Source organism: Cavia porcellus, unplaced genomic scaffold (genome assembly GCF_034190915.1).
Source record: "Cavia porcellus strain 051 isolate PalLab524CR breed Dunkin Hartley unplaced genomic scaffold, mCavPor4.1 scaffold_2, whole genome shotgun sequence".
In the NCBI taxonomy this organism is placed as follows: Eukaryota; Metazoa; Chordata; class Mammalia; order Rodentia; family Caviidae; genus Cavia; species Cavia porcellus.
The window spans coordinates 52425551-52440081 of NW_026947485.1; the positions used below are offsets into that span (position 1 = coordinate 52425551).

Here is a 14531-nt window from a genome sequence, read left to right on the forward strand (position 1 = left end):
AATTAATTCAATTGTTAAATTGGAATCAACTCAGGTTGATCCATGTTTCCCAAAAGAATCATTTTTCATCAAATTTCATGAAATTTCAAAAAATTACAGATGAAAAAACAGTAGGAATCTGTAATTGGGTCCAACTATTATTACTGGAATAACTGTGCCCATTTCTTTTTAGCAAGTATAAACAAACCTAACTTTTCCACCTCTTCTGGAGCTTTATACTTTACGTCTTGATTATTTCTTGATGTTTCTCTAAACAACAGTGCTTACCAAATTTCATTAGTCAATAAAAACGTGGGAAAACAAATCACTACCTAAGAAGTGCTACCATATTTTAGAATTATTTTCTTTAACATTTCAGGGCGAATGGGAGAAGCCATTAAAAGACATTTCTACTTCTGGATGATTTTAACACATAATAAAATCTTTTAAGACCAATATCTGAGACTTTTGTCCAATACAAGAAATATTTATGAAGTTTTTCTAGGATTAGTTCTGGTTTATTTTGTGGATTTTTGCAGTTTTTACAATGTTGATTTTAATAAAGGGATTCCTCATCTTGCAACACCAGTAAGGCACAACCATGTTATCTTCATCCTACTGTCTAACTCATTTTGTGCTACCATATTTGGCATTAAAATTGCAAGCTGTCCCATGGAATTTCAGCAAATTTTGTGGAAACTAAAGAATGAAAGAAGAGAAAGGAAAAAAGCCCCAGCTTGTTGTTAACCGCTTGTGGTTACCCTGGAATACTAGAGACAAAAGCTCCGACCTCTGTAACGCCCTACAATCTGCACGAAGATATGAGTTGATGGAATTCCTCCAACATCACTGTTATAGCTACTTCAGGTACTGGAAAGCAAATAACAAAGTAAATGAGCCTATTTTCAACTTTACAGGCCAATCCCTAAGGATCCCCTCGTAATACTGCCCACACCTCTACCATATTTCACTTCAGGCTTCAGCTTCACTGAGAATTCAAAGAGTAAAAGAAAGATACACATGATACTCTACATAAGTAAAGACCCCCCAAACACCATCAAGTGAATTCTAGAATTAATAAGCAAATTTAGTAGTGTAGTTGGATACAAAGTCAACACTCAAAAATCCACAATATTCCTGCCACCTACAAGAAAGTCACTGAGAGAAAAAGTAGGGAAACCACACCCTTCACAATAGCACTCGAAAACTGAAACATTTAAGAATCAGCCTAACAAAAGAAGTAAAAGATCTCTGCATTGAAAATTATAGTACTCTGAAAAAGGAGATCGAAGAGGTTATCAGAAAATGGAAACATTCCTTGTTCTTGGTAAGGAAGAACCAACATTGTGAAAATGGCCATACTTACAAAATTGTTATACAAATTTAAAGCAAAGTTTGGGATTCTAGACAGTGTCTATGGTTTACCTCCACCTACATTTTTTCTATACATTTTTAGCTCAATATGTATTTGATATTTACCTACTCAGTTGAGGTTTTGCAGGATTACTGTACCATTATTTGTGAAATATTTAAAATGCCATGGTTATTTCATAATTTTTATGAAAACAGTATTAAACAGAGGCATAAAAGTTCTACTCAACAGAACTTTTAATGAACATACTAATTCGGAAAATATTTTATTGATATTTAACTCTATTCCACTGTGGGATGCCTAAATTTCAAGACCAAGAGAAAATTTCATTGAAGAACCTTTAACTGAGTATTCTCAAAACACTAAGAATGGTTACCGGGCGTGTAAATTCTTTATATACTAATCATAAAACATATCATATATAGAACTATATGTAAAGTATTCATCAGTTATAAAGGAGAAAGAATGTCCAACTCAACCTCAAACAGGGGCTATGTTATAGACTTCTAAATAGAAAGGAAACCACACTGTGAGTGGCATTTTTGTTCAATGTCATGTATTTGAGATATATCTACACTGATTTATGTGGTTGCAGTTTATTCATTTCCTGTGTATTGTTACCAATTGAATTAATACACCACAATGAGTATATCCACTTTATTATTTGTGAGTATTGTTATTTTCAGTGTTTTCTTGTTCCAAGGATTGTTTCTTGGGGCAATTTGGTCAAACCTTCCAGAATACACTTACTAAATAACTAGCAGTACACTTACTGGGTCACAGGTTGTAAATGTCTAATACGACACCAATTTTTTTTTCCCAAAATGATTGCTCCAAAATTTCTTCCGTCTACTAAGTCTCAGATTACTCACTGGCCTACAATCTTTGATATTGTCACACTTTAATACACACTAATTAATTGAATGTGAAACAGAATCTCATGCTGATTTCATTTTGCATTTGTTGTTTATAATGTGACATCTTTTCAGGTTGGTTGGCCTTTCAAGATTCCTTCTCTTCAACACAGATATCCAGTGTGTTTAGACTGTCCTTTCATTCTTCTAGTGACTGGCTTCTTTTCTTAATTAGTTCTAGAAATACTTTATGTATTCATGATTCTAGTCCTTTGTCAAATATGATTGTCTTCTCTCAGCATGTGACAGGACCTTTCTAAATTAAATTAAAATAACAAGAATAAAAGAGTCAGTTTTTAGACCTTGAGATTTCCAAGCAATGGTAGGAAATCCAAGTCAAATCTTGTAGTTTGTTGGAGACACAGCTGAGGAAATGAACTGGCAGATAGACAAATCTGACAAATCAATTAATAAAGATGAGAAGGCACTAACCAGACACAGCAGAGGAAGGAAAAAGTTTAATGCTTGATTCAAAATGAGGAAGTCCTGACATGCCTATATATAGAAAGGAATAATAACTCAGTATACACTCAGCAGGTAAAATGTGGTTGGTGTGAAATCAGCTCAAAGGATGAAAAGCTAATCAAGTGACAATTCAAACTACGTAACTTATCACTGCTCAGGGGATACATTCACTTCTAATCTAATCTATCTTCCAGATATTAGAATATCATGACAGATATCATATAGAAATTAAATACCCTAAACTAGCAAATGATCTGTAAACTCCTTTTAGCTGACAAAATCTACAACCACATATCTTAAAACGTTATCTTACTGTTACTAGGCAACAAGAGTGAAGCGAATGTGCTTATCCCTGATGAGATCATTGTTTCACTAACCTGTCTTCTAGAATAGAAATTGTTTCTTTAACTAGTATATATGACTAGTTGCTTTACATAGAAGGAGAAATCTAACATTAATGTATGAAAAGTAATCACAGCGCTCCCTCAGTCTATGACGCATCTGTGGACCTCAGCACCACTGTCACTACGTTTGTTCACAAACTCTGCATCAGGTGATGAACACAGTGGCAGCCCATCTTTCCTGCAGGAACATGAACATGGGCATCTCTTCCAGAACCGTGGAACAAATTAAGTTCATGAACCAAGGTTCCACTGTACTTGTTTTCAAAATGACGAAAGATATTATTTCAGAGAAAAAGTAATTTTCAATTAGAAATATTTATTAAATTTAAGACATTATATTGTACTAAACTAAGTTTTAAGATGTTTTACAAATATTAATTCCTTTGATCCTAGCATTAATAGGAAGTAGTTCTAATATTATCTCTACTTTATCAAGGCAGTGACTTACCTACAGAAGAATTTTTACCAAGGTCACAGAGGTGGTAAATAGAGGCAGATCAGTACCCAGGACATTCCCTTCCAGGTGCCTTCCTCTCCTCCGGTAAGCTCTGCTGCCCCACTGTGGTGGGCCATTTCTACCACTGAATGAGCTTCCTTGGAGGACAATCAGTTATAAATCCAAGCTTTCTGCTGATTTGTTTTCTTCATCTATCTTTTTTTAGCCTTCATTCATGGTTCTGTGCATTGCAAATGACTATTCTGAATTTCAGTTTGATAAACAGCCAATAGTAAAAGTCAATCAAGTTGGAGATCTATACATTGTCAGTCACAGTGTCCAATGAGACATAAGAGTATAAAATGACATCTTGTTTAAAATAAATACCATATGCAAATTTAAAACATATAAATTAAGCTGTACGTTACATTAAAAGAGCAGGAATTCTGGTGGTCAAACATATGGTAATGACAGAGACCTGAAAAGATTAACTTCTTGATATAAATATTAAAGTTTGCAAAAAAAAAGAAGATAACATCTTAAAACATAGATCCTTTATCATTTCCTAGAAAAGCACTTTGGGCTACCCTGAAAAGCCAAATCTTTTAACTAGCATCCAAAGTAGCCACAAACCAAAACACATTTTAAAGATTACAGAGATAACAGTCAACATGTATCTGCACACAATCACTTTCTGTACTTAAGTAGAGAAATAAACAAAAATAGATCCCTGAATTCTGTCAAAACAATACATAGTTCATTTGTATTGTTTGCCAAAATGTTTTGTTTTGTTTCTTCTCAAAGTTGTGCTTCATACAGAGTAGTTTGTAACCCCGTGCCATGAAAAGGCACACTCAGAAGTAGTAGTTATTAAAGTTTCTTCCCTCACCACTGCCAAGGAGAATCAAGGGTTATAAAAGCAAGAACAGATTATAAGAATGATCAAACTTGGGAAGAATTGAGAAGGGAAACAAACTTTTAAAAAGATTGGACCACTGCATTTATGTGGTTCACTGTCAGAAGAACTTCTTTTTCCATTTGTTGTGGAAGATTTCAGTTTTTATGATTTTATTCAGTCATGATTTGCAGTTTGAGCCAAAAATGTTTAACCTTTGAGAAGCCAACTGGGTTCTGGGAAGAATGCCTGTCCTAAATGGGGCCAAGCAAGAATTGCACAATTCAGTGCAGTGAGAGGAAGATTTAGCAAAAGAATGACAGCTACTGTAAATCTAGGAACAACAAAGGAACATACAGACAGACACACAGCACCCCGCCCCCCCCCAAAAAAAAGCACACAAGAAAGTCTTTAGCACAATATTTGATTCAAAACGTAAGACAAAACAAAATAAAAACTACTTGCTATGAATTATGGCAGCAAAACTTTAAAACCTTCAAGTGCTTGTAAAGGTCATCGTGGTTAAGCCCTTGCAGCCGGCCTGCAGGGAGGGTGTCTTGCTCCTCAGTGACACTCAGGTGTCAGAAATGAAACAGATCTGAGCTGCATTTGGATGACTTGTGAAGAGAGCCTTGACTGATCTTACAAGCTTTGTTCTATTGAAAATGAAACTGAAGGTTAGTTTTGGGACAAACAGTCAGTTAATAATGATATTATCCCCAACTGATTTACTCAATTGCATGTGGCCCCAAATACAATAGGAAATTGGACAAAGACAATTGTGAAGGATGGAAAGAGTCCTGATTAAGAGCCTGTAAAACAGTATATGTACAATAAACTCAGTTTTATTGTAAACAGGTTCTTTTTTTTTTATTTCTTTAGTTTCTTTCTTTTAAGATGTGGTATGATACATGCTCTAAATTTCTTAGAACAAAGATTTTAAACAGCTGAAGTAAAATACAGGAAAGGACAGAAAACTATGAATTCTAAGAACACACCACAAACCCATTTTTGAACGAGTGCAAATTTGTAGGTGTCTTATCTTGACTAATCTTTAATAAAGTTCTTCTGAGTTAAAATGCTGGATGGATTATACTTTGCTAACCCAGTCCCCATCACATAACTATATATTGAGAAGCAGAGTATTAATATGCTTGAAGGTGAGTATGCATTAGAACATGAACAGTTGGACTTACGTATAACACAGTGATTTAAAAATTGCTACAAGACCATTCCCAACTTTGGATCTTCATCATCTCAGGTACAGATGACTAGAAGTTATTTGCCACTCTTTAGCTTCAAAGACTCACATCTGCTCAATTTGCTCATTGTGCAAGGGTCTCAGCTACAGTGAAGTATCACTGTATTTTTTTTTTTTTTTTTTTTTTTTTTCTCAGAACAGACTCAAAAGCAGCCTAGAAGTGAGTTTTGGTTATACAAGATCACAGCCAAGATGGCTAAGTACTAGCCACTGTGAAAATCCAGCTGTGAGGGACCAGACACTGACATCTTCAGGCAAATGCTGCTCCTCAAGTGTGTGTGTGTTGGGGCGGGGCGGGGCGAGGATATTTACTACAGTTGCACGGTAGCTCAGCTCCAAATAGCTCCACATCTCCAGGACAGGGGACTTGCAGCATTTCTGGCCCACAGCCCTTGATGACCTGCTGCCTAAATAAATTGGCTGGAGTACACCTCCTACACAGAACCCTCTGGCACATGGCTGTCCCGAGAGGCCCTGCACCGCAGCCAAAATACAGTCAACATTTTCCTAGCAGGGAAGAAAGTGAGGTAGGTCAGAAGATACAAGGAAAGTAAGAGAAGAACTACATTTTCCAGAGTAGTACAAAGAAGACTACAGTTTGAAAAACTGAACAATAATGTTTTCTATCCTCTGAACGAATTCAAAAGAACCTTGAAAAACACCGCCCCTGCCTCCTATGCCTCATGAAGAGATTTCTCAATAACTTTCCTACCACAAATCCAAATCCTGGAATCCTTTCCTGTTCTTGGGAAGTACATTTATATTACAAATCCAGTAAGATCCCAGAGGGTTTTGTTTGTTTGTTTCTCTTATTTGTCCTATTACCTGATCTGTTGCAGATTTCTTTCAATATTCCAAATTCTCAGAGAGATATGACCCAGTATTTGGTCATGATTTAACACTAGAGGTGGTAAAGAAGTCCAGGCTAAGGATGTGCATTTCTAAACAGATGCATACAAAGGATTCAATAAAGAATTTAACAGGTAAGCAGTACTGTGTTGACTATGACTATGATGCCACAATATTCTAGAAAGACCACACCCTCCCTCCTCTGCACCATTCACTCTGATTATCACACTAAAACACTAAGATGGCACCCTTTCATTAGAGTGGAGGAAGCCTTTTCTTTCTTTCTTTTTTTCTTTCTTTCTTTTTCTTTCTGGTGGTGCTGGGGATTGAACCTTGAGGCAAGAGCTCTACCACTGAGCCACATCTCCAGCTCCCCAGGAGAAAGTCTTGTAAAATCTTCTGTTTATAGCTGAAACACATTAAAAAAAGAACCAAGAAGCAACTATAAAAAACAGAAGCTGTGGGACAGTGAAAAAGTCTGTTTGGAAAGAATAGTACTCTTGTGTCTGGCTATAGCAAAAAGATTTTAAAATAATAATATATTTCCTTGTATTTCAATCATTACCACTTATTTTTTTCAGGAGAAAGTAAGAACATAATAAAACCATATTTTATTTGAAGCTACTTAATGTTACTGCAAGTTTGGCCAGTTGAAATATCTCTAATACAAATATAATTAATAACAAGAATAAATTTTGCACAATAAAATCTGCTTTAGATCTCAAAAGCATTTTCCTAGAAAGAGTCAGTGTCCAACAGTTTTCTGAAGTTGGTAACAGTATCTTGCATAACCAGAACAAAACATATGAAAGTGTTTTAATGAAAATATATATTTGTATAGAAATGATCTAAACATTCTCTCCCAAGTGTTTAATTTCATATTTTACAATTTTATTTTCTCCCTGTGCTTATTTCGTAACTTACATTTTGGCTTCACCCCTTGTTACCTGTTTTTGGTTTTAATATTACGCAAGGTTTATTACAAAAAGGAAATCAGATTCTTAGGAGGAGTAAATTAAAACAGTCATATCTGGTGCCATTAGTCACTGGTATTAGCCTACTACAGAGGCCCAGAAACTTGGCCTGGTTACTTGTGACCAGAAGTCTTCATGGCAATATGAATAAACAAACATACTAAGAGGAGGTTTGACAATTTCGTAGAAATGGCATTCATGGTAATTTCCCAGCTCCTCAAGGACTCCAGTTCTGCAAGAGCCCAAAATTCACCTCTGCCCTCCAAACAACTGAGAGGTCCCAGCTGTGACAGATCCTGTGGCCTCCCTGGAAGACTGGAGCAGCATCTGCAGCAGGAGGTCCAGGCCTCCCACAGGCAGGAAGAACTTGGCCCAGGAAGGCCCAGGTTATGCCCCGCTGTCCCCAGGCTGTACTCCCCACTCCCCAGGCTGACCGAGAGACAGGCCCCAACCAAAGAGGCACAGCAGTCTAACATGCACACCAGGCAAGATGAAGGGAACAAGCAGAGTGAAACTTCCCAGCGAAATGAGATACCTAGCAGGTTTCAAAGCAGCACACAGGCGGTAAATCCTATTATTTACGGAATTAATTTGTGAATCGTTGATGGCATTGTTACACTTTCCACTCCCCTCCCTCACCATCTGTGCAATCTACCAATACCATTTGATTTTTTAAAGGCTCTATCACAAGGCTCAGATGAATAGGATGGCAAGGCATTCAAATTCTAAACCATAAATACCTCCACTTTAATTTAGTGGACAAACAATTCTGGAGCCAAAAATATCTACGAACAAGTACACTCAAAATGACAAAAGCAGATAAGCCCGTGTCTTCAAAAAAAAAATAAAAATCTGGCAGCACTTTATATTACTTTAAATTATGGAAAAGAAGATAAAAATAAAAATTCTCTCACACAGTTGCTTCCCATTCCTCTCCACTTCATCTGGGCCACCCCAAACAGAGGTTTTCCCCACTCCCAGCTCAGGACGTATGATTACCATAGGCAGGCAAATACCAGCATCATGGAAACAGTGTGCTGTGTCTGGGGTTGTTACTGCTGTGTGTGTGATTTCAACAAAGCTTTTAGCAATAGGGAAATCATATACTTGGAGGCACAAAACAAGAGTATTTCAACCTATGAGTGCCCTGAGTATCTTCATGATGGTCACATTGCTAAGTACAACTCTATTTATGAAGTTGGACATATTGGACAATTAAAACTGGGTTTCTAGTCTTGGCTCTGTCACTAACTGGCTGAGTAATCAGGAACAAATAATTTTGCAGTACTTGGTGTTGATATGCACAACAAGGAGGGGGAGATGATCTCTTTGCAAGTACAGTATTAAGATTCTACAATGATGGAATGTACTTTTACTTATAACAGTACATATTTAAATCAATCTCAGGGTCTTTTTCTTGAAGGGAACTGCTCCTGGGCTTTATGCAATATTCAAAGCACAATGTAAGCTAATGTTGAATACAAGCTGGCTGTAAACGAGGTAAGGAGAGGATGGCCATACTGTGCAGCAGTCAGAAACTTGTGGCAGAGACTTAAATATGGACCTAGACTGTAGGATTCATATAAACAAATGGAAAATGGTCAATGTATAAACCCTGTACTCTGGTCCACAGAAAACTTAAAAGAGGCACACAGCATTAGAAACACAGTACTTTCTTAAAGTGTGAAGCAGCAGGAAGTGGAAAAACTCTGAATGAACAAAATCAGTGTTTATTCTTGACCAGCAAGGGAAGCCAAAGGCGAAACCTTGATGGTTAAATGTTTGTCCAGCAACACTTTATTGAAAATTTGCTTACCTGACCGACAGTGTCCCAACCGCCCAGACAAATCTCAAAGAACATGATAGATAGTTCAATAAAATTATAGCTAACAAAAACACTGGGTGTGATAACAGTTGTGATTCATATGAACCCCTGGTGCTCAGGGACCATGGAGGATGAACTGAGCCAAGCACACCCTAAATGCCTCACAAGCATTCTTTCTTCAGCACAGGGAACTTCATGGGAGGCACTTTAGGCTCATTTTATAGATTAGCAAACTGAGGTTCAAAAAGTTTATATAAGTGACCTTAACGTACAAGTTATTAAGGAGAAGACTCAGGATTCAAATGTCAGTGTAGTTCAGTGGTGGCAATCCTACAGCATGCATGTGGCAGCTGGCTGATCATTACCATTGAAAGTTTCAAAATACTCGCCATCACTGGTCTAGGTGATAATGACTATTTTTTCGCTAAGATAAAATATCATCATGCTTTATCTTACTAAATTCTACTTTCATTTGAAAATACAGTGGTTGTTCTTGTCCAGGCACTACTGCAGTTTTGTAAATACTTGCTCACTGAATGCTCAAAAATTTTTTCAAAAAAGATAGATATTCTTATTGCTCCACTTACAGTTGTTCAAGAAACTGAGGTCCGGATGAAATGAATATTCATTATGAAATTCAGACTTGTAAGATGGGGCTCTGGGAGGTAGAAGAAGTGAGCACAAGGTAGACAAAGTCAAGGTGATTTCTGAGCTGTATCTTGAAGAAAAACTATATTTTAAGTCTGACAAAAAAAGGCAAAGGATTGTTCTAGCCAGAATAAAATTTACATAAAGGCATTGCGGCAATAATATAGTTTTAAAGACAGGAGTGGCTCAATATTGTTGAAGATAGGGAAATCAAGTAGAATGCCTTTAATTTTCCAAGTCAGGAATGAGGAGATAGGAAAAGCATACAGTGAAAATCATAGAGGGTCAGTAGTAACAGGCAGATGACTTTCAGGAAATACAATGGAGGGATAGCTAGCATGATTTGACAAAGTATTGGTTGAGGTAGTGATGGGAAGAGAAGGGGCATGTGTGACTTCCTGGTTTTTGGAGGGAAAAAAAAATCTAAGAGAAAAAAGTTTAGTATAAAATTGCTTGTGCACTGATACATTGGCTTTGATTGTGATATATGCTGGTTTTGACTGTGATAAATGTCTGAAGATATGAAAATGGAATGTTAAAAATCTAGCTGGACACTGGCATGGGGCTTGGGAAGTCAGTAGACCTGGGTTAGAAGTGAAAAATGGCTGAAAATTTAATAGTGAGCAACATTATTCAGTTGCCTAGGAAGAATAAAAACAAGATGCAAGGGAATGGCAGCACTTGGGGAAAGGACTGAAAAAGAAAAGCAGAGGGGACCAAGGAGTTAATAGGAAAGTAGAGCCTGACAGAGATGAACCACGGATGCAGGAGAGCAATGTCTCAAGGAGTTTGTGTCAGATACTCTGGTCAGAGAAATCTCAGGAATCCAGTTGGATCAGAAGTGAACATCAGTGAAAGGAGGATTGAAAAGCATGGAGGCAGAGACCATGAAGGTAGACACTCTTTCAAGAAATCTGTGAGGGAATGGTGAAACTCGGGGAAAAACTACAAAGGGACACAGGTTCCAGAAAGGATCATACACGTACACTTATCTTGCAGACTTATCACACACAGGTTTTTAGGTGGAAAAGACTTGTGTGTGTTTACCCTGGAAAGAAAGTTCAAGGGCTACCCAGTGGGGTGAGCAGATACCAGCTCTACAGTAACACAGTGTCTACCACCACAGGAAGAGGCATGACCTTTCTGGGAAACAGAGGTCTAGGTAAAGCTGCAGCCCAGGGGTAGAGAGACCCAGAGGAAAAGATGATAGTCTCTTCTGCCTCTGCAGCATGGGGAAAGGCTGCAGAGAGCTTCACTAGTGAGAACAGCCACAAAATGAGGCAGCCATTGTAGAGAATGGAAGCAGGGAGTCTGTCTGCCTTCCCAGTTCTCTGCTGAACCCCAGGACTCAGAAAAGCCACCGACACAGGGAAGATCCTCCAGAATGAATGTTAGATGAATGGACGACACGAGGAGGATTAAAAAAAGGATCCTGAGATCAAGTTGAGACCAGAAACCAAGTGAAAGCAATTTTTATGGTCATCAAGATATCATCAGTGTGACTTCCTGGTACAGACACATTTAAAAGGCAATATAGATTTCTTGTTCTGAAAGTATGTACACCAGAATGAAACCCAGGTCATGAATTAAGGAGTTTCAGCAAAAAGTACAAATCTGAATAATAAACAATTTGTGTGTGTGTGTGTGTGTGTGTGTGTGTGTGTGTGTGTGTGTTTCTTTTCTGGGTCAGTTGATGTTTGTACCGGTTAATCTTGATTGTCAACTTGACAGGATTAAGTGACTCCTGTGGAAGTGTCTGGATTGTGAGGGCAATGACCTCATCAATAGTTTAATCAATGACGCAGTCATAGCTCAATGAGGAGGTGGTGCCCAGCTGGCAGAAGTGAGTTGTGGGGGCCGTGACCTCCAGGACTGTCCATGGTCCCAGTCCTTCCTCTCTAGCTCTTGCCCTGCTCTCTGCTTCCCAAACGCCATAAACCCAGCAGCTGTCCTCCACCACACCCTTCCACTGCAGATAACCAGGAATGGAAACCTCTGAATCCACAAAGGAAAATACATCTGTCCTCCTTTAAACAAAGGGTATCAGATGTTCTGTCCTCGAAGCACAAAGCTGCCCTACACAGTGTTCAAGAACAAACAGGCTCATAATTATTTCTAAATGTACTTTTTAACAGCAACAGAAGAAAACCAAAAGCACTTGATTAAAAAGTAAAACAGAACTCCCTCTCCAGACTCTTGCATGCAATGCGGGGTGTGCGGCACCCTCTTCATAAATACCTGTTGATTTGATGCGATTCATTTGTATGGCCTGAGGTAAAAGATGGCTTGCAGTTTCCCTGCAACGCTTCCTGTCACTCCCAGAACACATTTTCGAGGAGATATCTACCATGGATATTGAAATGTTCTTTCTAAAATAACTACTCTTCTGTCATTCCAAAACACAGTTTCTGCATCCCTAGCTGAGCATAATTATTAGGAAAAAAAATAAACTTCAACTTCTGGTGTCAACTTTAAATCATGTGATGCTATGGGGACAGCATTCCCCAAGAGGCCCAGTACCTCTGGTTTGATTTCCCCAGAGAAGTCAGGGGAGAAATTTAGGCAGGTTTAATATGTCTTTGGAAAACTAGTATATTAATCCATTTTGCTCTTTTCTTCCAATTACTCTCACATTTCCCCCCAAACTCCTGGATTTCTCAGTAGTCTAAATGACAACTGCTATTTACTCGTATGAATATTTTTCTCCTTTAAAACGGGAGCAGCACTCATTTCCCTGAGCAAACTTTTTATAATTATTCTATTTTATTCTTTTAATTGCCTCCTACACTCACTTGAGAGGATGTCTTCCACTTCCATTTTCCCTTCGGTCAAGTACGCAAGCGAAAGGGAAGACGGTACAAATTACCAGAGTTCTGCGCTTGGAAGGGGCCTGAGGCCACACTGTGTTGCTTATCAATTCAAATCCCATCAGAAGGCATGCCTGAGAGTCCAGAAATAAGAGTATCAGCTGGTTGTTGACTTGGAAGCATTTTTTTCTGTTTTCTCTTGTGATCATTTATAGAGTATTAAATAAAGATAACCCACATTGTGTCATACAAAAACTACAAAGTCAATTTTCTCTATTCTTCTGTATTCTGATGTTGCAGACTACATTTTGGTAAAAGGATGCCAATGCAACAGAAACAATAAATTCAGTTATTCTAAGTTTACTGTTTAATGTAGTTTATTAAAGTGGAAGTTTGGATAAGTTCTTTATCATCATTTCAATTTAATATGAGCAAAAGTAACCTATTGAAAAATCTATATTCTATATGTTATGAAAATTACACAGAAATGCAAATTTATGAAACAAGTGTGTCCCATAAGAAATTATTTTCATAACAAAGAATAGTTAAGATGCAAAAAAGCAAAAGCAAGTATTTTGGGTGTTTGGGTGTGGCCTAGGCACAAAATATTTTCAAATACACAAGATTCTAAAAGTAATCAATTATGTCAAAATCCTTATGACAATAAAATTTAAGGAAAACTAAATATGTGCTTCATTCTAAATAAAGTAATACTAAGCTCTAATGGTAATCTGATAACTAGTTTCATTTTAAAGTAACAACATAGTATTTCATGATTTCTATAACTGTAATGTAGAATGAAAATTACTAAGAAGGAATTAAGATGTACTCTTAAGTTAACGAGGTTTACTGTCTATACCTATAACTAGAAAAGTACTGGGATGCATTTAAACTGCAATGGTAATAAAATTTAGTTGATTAGTTTTTTTCTTGTCTTGAACACAGACACAGCCTCATCACACACTGCCAGAACGACTGAGGACCCTAAACTGGAAGGTCATGAGTGAGTCTTTCAAATAACTTCCCAGTACAGTACAGTCAGTTTAAAATATATGGATATATATATACATATATAGTTTTTGTTTTTTTTTAAACGAGGAATCAAGAAGCTCAGGACCTTGTGCTTACCAGGCAGGTACTTGTGCAACTGAGCTGTGCATGTAAAAGTCACCTTTCTATCATGAGCTCCTCTCATAATGTTTCTCATGATAATAGATGAGGATTACATATATTAATTATGAAAAGTTCTCAGAACTTTAATGGATTAATATTACATATATATAATTCAAACATTAGAAGCATTTTTAAGAGAAACTTATTTCTGTGGTACTTCATTGAGCTTTGGGAATGAGTACATTGGAAATGCAATTTTAAAAAGCTTCCCAACAGCTAAGTATGTGTTTTCAAATACAAATTAATTCAAATACAATAAATATAAAATTCAATTTGTTTAAAAAGTTGTTGAAAAAGTCTTGAGATTTAGATAGATATTTTTGGATCTATTTCTTTTAAGTAGGTACCTTTACTCACAAACACACAAGCTGAGAAAAAAACTATCTGAACAAGTACCAGAAGGTTATTATAGAAAATGTAGTGCATTATTCCACTTGTGTTCCTCTCAAGTGTAATAAAGAGCTATGCTACGAGCAGTAGGAGGCTGAGGCAGGAGGATCATACCTTCAAGACCAGCCTGGGCAATTTA

The 14531-nt window shown here is 37.2% G+C and overlaps 1 protein-coding gene across 1 annotated transcript in view; it reads right to left on the minus strand.

Moving 5' to 3' along the window:
* Mdfic (MyoD family inhibitor domain containing) overlaps nucleotides 1-14531 on the minus strand; it is an 81358-nt gene that overhangs the window by 3372 nt on the left and 63455 nt on the right. The window lies entirely within an intron of this gene.